The 8,951-nt window shown below is 42.7% G+C and overlaps 1 long non-coding RNA gene across 1 annotated transcript; it reads right to left on the bottom strand.

Annotated features, from left to right (window-relative positions):
• Positions 1 to 1,361: 1,361 nt before the first annotated feature.
• Positions 1,362 to 6,827, bottom strand: Gm32341. The gene is made up of 3 exons (XR_386578.2): positions 6,622 to 6,827; positions 4,877 to 4,991; positions 1,362 to 1,565 (listed from the first exon to the last, which is right to left on the bottom strand). It is a non-coding gene; the product is annotated as a predicted gene, 32341 (long non-coding RNA).
• Between the last annotated feature and the right edge of the window lie 2,124 nt (positions 6,828 to 8,951).

Raw genomic sequence — 8,951 nt, 5'->3', positions numbered from 1 at the left:
TATTTGTCTATATATAGTCTATTTCTTAACTCAATTTTACATAGTTTTTTTAATTGACATTTCAACAAAATGCTCAAATACAGTATGAGATAATAAATTAACACATGGCTGTCTATGTTACCATTCTCCATCTGTGGTTAAACCTTTCTTACTATCACAGTAATTTGTAACCAAATGTTTTTGCTCCATAAAATATACCCAAAACTGCATCCATTTTCTTATTTTTCTGAAATAAACAGTATTTGCTGTGGGAAGCCACATGTGCCGTTGCAGAGTGGCACTGACTACTGCTGGCCACCACGCATAAGTTTGGACAAACAACCAATGTGTACATACGCAGTAAAGTTTTTTGCAAAGACACTGCCTGGCCCGGACATGATAATGAGGCTTTGGGAGTATAACCAATCAGATGTGAGACATGCAAATGAGGTATGATAATGAGGCTCTGTGAGGTACAGAGGGAGAGTAGCCAATCAGATGAGGAATATGCAAATGAGGCTTAGTGCATAACCAATCCGGGTGTGAGACACGCCTCTCCTAGGCCTATATAAGCAGCACCAGTTCTGGGCTCGGGGTCTCTTCGCCTCTGCAATCAAGCTCTCCCAATAAACGTGTGCAGAAGAATCCTGTTGCAGCGTTGTTACTGCTGGCCAGTCCGGCGCGCGCGCAAGAATTTGTTATTTGGTAAAAAGCAAAAGAGAAACCATTATTGTTATTGCAGAGAGAGTCGAATTTGCATGGAAGTTTTTTATGTTAATTCCTCATTTGTATATTATTATACATCATTGTGTATCACATCGGCTAAAATTAAGGTGCAGATACTGTCAGGAGGTCTCCTGTGTTGGGTTCAAGTCTGCTTGATGGGTGGTGAACTCATGTGAATGCACTACCTGTTTTTAATTGTTTTTCTCAACATTCTAGGCACAGGTCCTCATAATTATAGAAATTACATATGTAGATACATACATTTAGTTTCTTAGCTGTTATTCAAAATTCTCAAATCTTAACTATTTACTCAGTCTGCTAACTTCTAAAGTCCTATGTCTTAGTATAGTTAGTATATAGCTGATTATACAGAGTAGATAACTCCCTTATGTGTGAATTATGCTTTTTAGTGTGAAGTTTGGCAGCAGTAAGTATTGGTAAGGTGCACGCATCAGCATTAAATATTTCCATGTGACCTATCATTTGCCATTGAGTTTTAGTCTAGTTGCAATTACTATTATAAAAGTTTCCTTCTTGTTTGAACTTATTTAGTATATTTACCCTTGGTTTTCAACTTTTATGTTAAGTTTTAGGTATGACATCTATTGATGGCATATAATTTCTGTGTTAGTTTTTATTATTACTGAAATTCTTGGTGGACTCCTGACTCTCCTTGGCACTTTAATAATGCACCCATACATGGTTTTCTTCTGGCATAAGCGCCGTTCACTGTGCCATCGCATCCTTTGTATGGCATTCACCGTTTCCAGGCAGTTAATGATCCAAGTTGGAGCTCTGGGTGGGAGAGGAATTCCAAACGTGCTTGTGTTTTCTTATTTCCCAAGTCTACTTTAGGCGACCTGGAGAGAGAAGCAGTACAGAGTGCATTAGGTTCCAAGAACAGTTTGTTGTCCTGAATCAGGGTAAACACTTTTGACAGGTACTGGCAACCATCCAAAGACAGCCCAGTTCTTCTCCCCAAATCCCAGCTACAGTGTATCTGTGCAGCCACCCCTCATGAGTCAGGAGATACTCGCCCACTCTCACCAGAGCATGGTTCTCCAACCAGTCACCATAGTAGACCAGGGATGTTTCCTCTTCCTCTTCCAAACCCCAGCATACCCAGCATCTTTTGTGCTCCCATCTCCCTTGCTAGTGTAGGTTATTAAACGTCTGTTCCTGGGGCTAGAGAGATGGCTCAGCGATTAAGAGCACTGGCTGTTCTTCCAGGGGTTCTGAGTTCAATTCCCAGCAACCACATGGTGGCTTACAATTATCTATAATGAGTTCTGGTGCCCTTTTCTGGCATGCAAGTGTACGTGCAAACTAGAGTACTCATAAACATAAAATAAATAAAATCCTGTTCCTTAAATCGGATCCTAGTACACATGACCACTCAAAGACCATCACAACTGTAGAATCATATAGAGTAATGTTCACTCGATCAGTGATTCTCAGCCAGGTGTGGATTTTACCCCCAGCCTGGAGCATTTTTAGTTGTCACACTGGGAAACAAACATGTACTATCAGAGACCTGGGGAGCATCCTCTACACAGAGATTATCTAACCCAACTTTTTATAGCCTCAATGCTGATCAACCATGTATGAGATGCTCTGAAGGAGTTGTTGGGTTTATAAACTGTGAAAACAACATTGTAGTCAAGTATTTCAAAGTTTTAATTGGTTACAGCTGCATATTTAAGGGTTTAAAAATAAACATAAACTTGTGGCGTGAGATAGGGGTTGAAATTTCTGAAAACAAAAGGGAAAGGCGAATACAATTAAATCTAGAAAATCTTAACATTTTTCAAGCTGGGAGATAGTTACATAGATGCTCATTATATTAGGTTTTAGTTTTCTTTTTCAGTTTGTTTTTGCCTTTTAAGTTGGGATTCTGCTATGTAGCCTAGGATAGCCTTACAATCTTGATCTCCTACCTCAGCGTCCCAAGTACTAGGATAAGTGTGTGCCACCACACTCAGCTCTATTGGTTTACTTTTTGAATTTGAAATATAATTTGAAATTATATGTCATATACAGCTAAAATAGTTCAATTAGCTCTTTAAAATGCTACCTTGTATGATATTTTCAGTTTATCTCTTAAGATAAAATAAAATATAATTTCAGTAATTTTATTAAGTGGTTGGGTTTGGAGTTTGGCATCAGATACACTCAACATCAATTTCTCTGGCAGAAGCCAGACAAGCAGGGAGAAGAATGCTGTGGTAAAGGGAAGGCATCCTCTAAGGTACACTATGAGACAGGCCTATCTAGCCAGAGCAACTGGGGTATTACACAGCTAGAGATAGGACTTGATTATGAGTACTCCAAAGTTAGTCCGGAAACAGGAGATTTGCCATAAAGCATCATGGGCCATTGTAGTTTAAAGAGAGATTGGGTTTTGTGGAAGTAGTCTGTATAAGTTTTCTATGGTAAAAATATCATTCAAACTGATCCTACGAGGTTTAAATTAACCACAATATTATATTAAGAGGGAATGTTTATGATGGCTTTTTCTCATATATCGAATTCTCCTTGAGATTCTGAAGACAATGGGAGAAACTGAACGTAACATGCATGAGAACCAGAAGCAGAGGAGAGACCAGCCTTGGCCACAAGGGCGTGAGGTGAAGGCAAATGTGTGTGGGGGTTGGTCTGCAGGCTTTGGATGGCAGGAAGGTAAGTCTGAGGACAATGGACAGTCAAGATGACAGAGAGAGACCTATCTAGTGAGACAGTACCAGAGAGCAAGCAACAAAAGGTGGGATTGCTGCCAGTTTGAGGCTTTAGCTCATGGATTCACAGAGCTCTCTACCCATTTGATTGAGTGACATGGACCTGCTCAAATGGAGACAAAGGGATGAGACAGTGGGGTTCTGAGTCCTCTGCGTTTGATGGACAGAGGAGGGAGAGGAAACAGGGCTGTGTTTGCTAATGATTAGAAACAAAAAGATCAAAGAAATCTTCCTGGAAAAAAAGTAAATAGACTGAACAAGATGGAACGAGTGAGTCAGCTGTCTGGATCACAGGAAACAATTGTCCTTGTGAATCACCTGAACAGTCAAAAGGACAGGGAAGGTCACGGTCAAAAATGGGCTCTCTGAGATGGAGATTTTAGTTGGAGAAGTTTCTGGTAATGAGAACACCCAGAACGTTAGTATGGGATTAAGTTTCTGACTTGAGTGACCAGGGATTTAAGTTTCTGTGGTCAAGGTGGGAAGTCACAGGAAACCCTGGGTCATCTTGATGACCTGATGCTCTGTCTCCTGTTTAACAGCCTCTTTACAAAGAGTGAATGAGTGCTTTGCAGGGGCAAGAACGATGACACTCATGTGGCAAGAAATGTCTTGTACAATGCTCCAGCTAGGTGGGCTATGGGGGTCCTTAGGAACAAGCAGATGGCAGGGGTCCCCTACAACTTGAGAGATCATAAAGAAGAAATGAGGGAGCTAGTATTACCCATAGTGGCGCCTTAAGAGCAACCCTAGCTGATTTTCACATCCTACACACTGCAGACATTGGACAACAGATCATAATCTAGAGTCAGCCAGACAGTATGAATTTGTCATCATCAGTTGTTTTATTAATACCATGAAGAACCCCAAATATTTCAGAAAGGATCACCCAGCAGGAGCTGAAAGCCAGACCTGACCTCCAGCTGAGATCAATTCCTTTGCCACTCAGTGGCTGTCCAATAGAAGAAAGGTCAGTCTGTCCCTGCTAAATTATGGACAACATAAGTAGCTTTATGTCTTCCTGTGGTTGCTCAGGACAAATGTAGCCACACCCAAATCAGAAGTGCCCACTTAGCTATGGGGATGTAAACATTAAGACATCGATAACTGCTGCTCTCTCCTATACTTTTTTACTACTGAGTTCCAAGTTCACTGCCAGAGATGATCAAAGGGAAAACGTGATGAAGTTGAAGTGCCCAGTGCTTCAGGGATGTCCCTGTATTTCAATCATTTATCAAATAGGGGTTCATAAGCATGTCCTGTGATCCAAGCATCCTGTGATAGAGGCTAGAGATGGTTCTCCACTGCCAGAGATTACAAGATAGTGAAGATACACAGAGATGTGGTCAATATCGGGATTTCATTACTGAGTTTCATTTGTTCGTAAGTTATGTACCCCCATATGTTGCGTAGTTGTAGAAATAAGCACTATCTACCTCCTGCCTTGATTGGGTGATGTTCAGAATGCTCTCTGCATGATCAGGAAGATCTCCTTGGAAGAATGGTCTTTTGCTGGCTCTTAAGTGCAGAGCAGAAGTCTCAAGGAGAGACCTGGAAATACACTCCAAATTCAGCATCAGAATCATGAACCCCAATTCTTCTGAGAAACCATAAAAAGTTAGAATAACTGGAGCCAATATTGGCATGGGCAACAGGCAGAGGAAGATACATCGGGAGTTCCTTAAGTTTCAAACTTTAACCCCCTCTTTGGGAAAAAAAAAGGATACTGAGCTACTTAAGCTTCTTTTTTAGAAAGGGGATAAAAATAACTGTGCTGCACCCAAATGGACCATTCTCTAGCAATGAGGAAACTGGCTTTGTTTCAGGCAAGCCTGGCCATCGAAGTGCAATCAGATCCAGATGATAGGCAATGGATGTGACAAATAACTGAAAATTCATGGGATTGCAATAGGTGTTTAGTGGTAGAAGCTAATAGGAGGAGAGGCACAAAAGTGACTTCCATCTGTGTTCTGTGCACCAGGAGAGCTAGGCTGGCACCAGCTGCCATTACAGAAGAGAAAGGAGTTTTCAGGCAGGGGACATGGTGTGATTTTGTGTGGGTTCACATTCTACCCACCTCAGGGCACTGCTGTTTGGGAGGCAAAACTTGGCAGTTTGGCTGCTCTTATGCCACGCTACTGGGAAGCACCAAGACACTCTTCTGGGGGTAAGAAAGTTTGAGGCGTGAGAAAGCTGGAGCTGGTTCGGGGGTCCCGGGGGCTGAGACAAGGCTGGGGCCATGGGGTTCTCACTCTTGGACATCCAGGAGCCGCTAGGCATTTTGGAAGAGCCAAGAACATAGTAGGGGTTGAGGGGACTGAGGGCTGGGTCAGCATCCAGCCCAGGGCCAGGGGAAAGGGGAGCTCTGACTTGCCCCAGCAGGGATTGTCCTTAGCTTGGCAGTGGGTGTCTGAGAACACAGAGATGCCTTTTACTGCAGGAGAATTAAGCTGTGGCTCTGTAGGCTGTGGTAGATGAAAGAGACAGTCCGTGGTTCTAAACGGTTTATTGACTGTTCATGGCGGAAAATAGATGCATACATACTTCTCAGGGTCTGACCCAAAATTAAATCCCTTCTGCAGGAAAGAATGTTTTGGAAAGGAAGCTTATTGGCTAAGCCCTCAGGCCTCTAGGTACCTCATTAGCATGGAGAACTCTGTTCTGGACCTGGTGACCACAGGTCACATTTCCTTATGTAGGGAGTGTGGCACATGTTGCAGGCCGAGAATCTCACAGGGAGAAGGGAGTCACCTAAATCTTAGGTGTGTGCCCACCAAGTAGCAACCAGCTCTGCCCACCAAGATTCCTGGCATGGTTTTACCATCCCGCAGTTTTGCACTGCCCAGTGTTAAACAGGTCTCATTAAGCATTAAAATTAAAAATATCAATGAGACTGTGAAAATTAAAAACTTTTGCTTTGTTAAAAATTCTAAGAACGTGAAGTGATAGGCTACATTCAGAAAAAGCTTCCAAAGTCCATATTCCCATAAATATTCTGTATCTACGGGATACCGAGAGCTGTCAAAAGGTAGCAAACAAACAACCTAATTAGAACTTGTGCATATTTTGTCATCAAAAATACAAGATGACTTGTCACTGAAGGGGAGATTATGGCAAGTGGGTTGTATGGAAATTTGTTCAACGTCATGGACCAGACTGTAGGAATGTGAAACGAACTCACCAGGAACGCATTAAGCTAAGAAAGAGCAATGAAAACGGCAAGCACTGGAGACAACGCAGAGAAGCACAGGTACAGGACACAGTGAAGATGATGCTCTAAAAGACCGGAAGAAAGCCCCATACCTCATGCTACTTCCTTTACGGCGCTGACGTCACAGCCCGGGGTTCCAAGTGATGAGGAAGTGGCAGGTTACAAAGCTTGAGCCAGCGGAGGTTTGGAGCAGCCACGAAGGTAAAAGGGCATCAAGTGGAAACCGCATAGTGCCCACAATTCTAGCCCTCACCATGCTGCCTTACAACGCTGCCCCAGAGGATTTCGTACCATGATAAAAATATCCCGCATCTGTGCTGTCCACTCTCGGAGCCCTCGTCCTCCTGTGGCTATGGATACTGGAATGTGAATTCCCTGGAGGGAGTGACTTTTATCACATGCAATTTTAATTTTGATAGCCATACATTGATAGCAGGTTCTCTGTCAGAAAATGAAGATAACAGGTACACATAGTAGGATCTAAATTTTCTTGTTCATATTCACTTATTTTTTTAAGATTTAATTTTTTTTATGTGTATGAGTGTTTTCCCTACATTTAGGTCTGTGCTCTACATGCTTGCAAAGTGCCCAGAAGAGGGTGTTGGAGTCTCTGGCACTGGGGTAACAGATGGTTGTGGTGTGCTAGGAAGCAAATTCGTGTCTTCCGTTAAGAACTCTTAACATCGGAACCGTTGCTTCAGCAGCTAATCGTTTCTTTTTTAATGAGCATGCGAAGGATTAGGCTTTACTACGACATTTCCAAACAACATCTGAGTTGATCCTCCTCCCTGCCCCATCCACCCTGTCCTCCTATCCACCCTTATACCACCTCTCCAGCCTGAGTTGATTTCCCTCCCTCTCCCCCTGTGAATCTCCTGTCCACCCTGTGCCCTTGTGTTCCCCTGCCCGCCCCCCCCCCAATTCAGCACCTAACCCACTTTTAGTTTCCTTTCTTGTTTCTTAGCCTTTACTCAAACTCACACTCATTTACATACACATAGGCATTAAATACTGGGATCCGTATGCGAGAGAGAACATGTAGCTCTTGTCTTTCTGAGTCCATTTCCTCATTTAATATGATGCTTTGCAATTCTATACATCTTCCTTCAAATTTTATAATCTCATTTTTCTTACAGCTAGTAATCATTTTTCATTATCTACTTATCTGTCGATGGACATCCAGCTGTTCCCATTTACTTACTATTGTGACCAGAGAAGCAACAGATATGGATGCAAAAGTGTCTCTATGGAACGATATTGAAAGACCATACTTTTCAAACACAATATGGTCCTTTGGGGTAGATAGTAAAGATCTAGGCCTAAAATCCAAGTATATAATTTTCCTCTCTGTGCTGTTTATAATTCAGTAATTCATTGTAAAAGTCTTTGGCCCTAAAATCTGAAATAGCCAGCCTTCTGACCAGCCTTCTACTATTGTTTCTGATTCTCACATCTGCTTCATCAAGCTTATATAGCAGTCAGGTAATAGTAAAGATTAGCAAAGATTATCCTTGAGCAGTTGAACATTTCCATAAACATGTTATTCCAAGCATCTAAGACAGGAATGGACGTTGGAAGGTATGTGAGCCTGCCTATTCTTGTGGTATGGCTAATGTCCAGGTTAAGAACAGGACAGAATGTGGGTGGCACCATTTCCTAGACTGGGCTCTGAACTGTGTCTAGAATAGACAAAGCTGGCTGAGTATCTACCAACCAAGCAAGCACAGACCCCCTGGTTTATTCACTCTCTGCTCTTGACTATGAAGGTGACACTGTCAGTTCCTGCCCTGCCCTGACATTATTGTGTCCCCACAACAGTGGGCTCTAACCTGGATTTATAGGCCAGAGAAGCCCTGTCCTCCCTAAGTTGTCCTTTGTCAGGGTGTTTTATCACAGCAGCAGAAATGAAATGAGAACAGATGTAAACAACTGAAGCCTGTGATCAGTGCTTATCATAGTGTAGGTATTGAACACCTTCTGAAGGTCACCATGCTGATGGTTTAGATTCTAGCATATCAGCATTACTGGGAGATTTTGCAGGGTAAGGCCTAGAGGGAGGAAGCTTTGTCACTGGAGACGTGCCCTTGAAGGGGATTGTGGGACCCTGGTTGGTTGGTTGGTTGGTGTTGTTTTCTGTTTCTCTCTCTCATTGCTCCCTGGCTCATGAAGTGGACAGCTTTTCAATATACCTCCTACCTGTTTGTTGCTTGTTAGAAGCCCACAGCAATGGAGCTACCTACCTACCTGCTCTAGAACCTCTAAAGCCATAGACCAAAACTCACTCTCTCTCTCTCTCTCTC

The sequence above is a fragment of the Mus musculus genome, chromosome 19 (genome assembly GCF_000001635.26).
Source record: "Mus musculus strain C57BL/6J chromosome 19, GRCm38.p6 C57BL/6J".
NCBI classification, from domain to species: domain Eukaryota; kingdom Metazoa; phylum Chordata; class Mammalia; order Rodentia; family Muridae; genus Mus; species Mus musculus.
The sequence above is the reverse complement of the archived record's forward strand: the minus strand, read 5'-3'. Positions and strand labels throughout refer to the sequence as shown.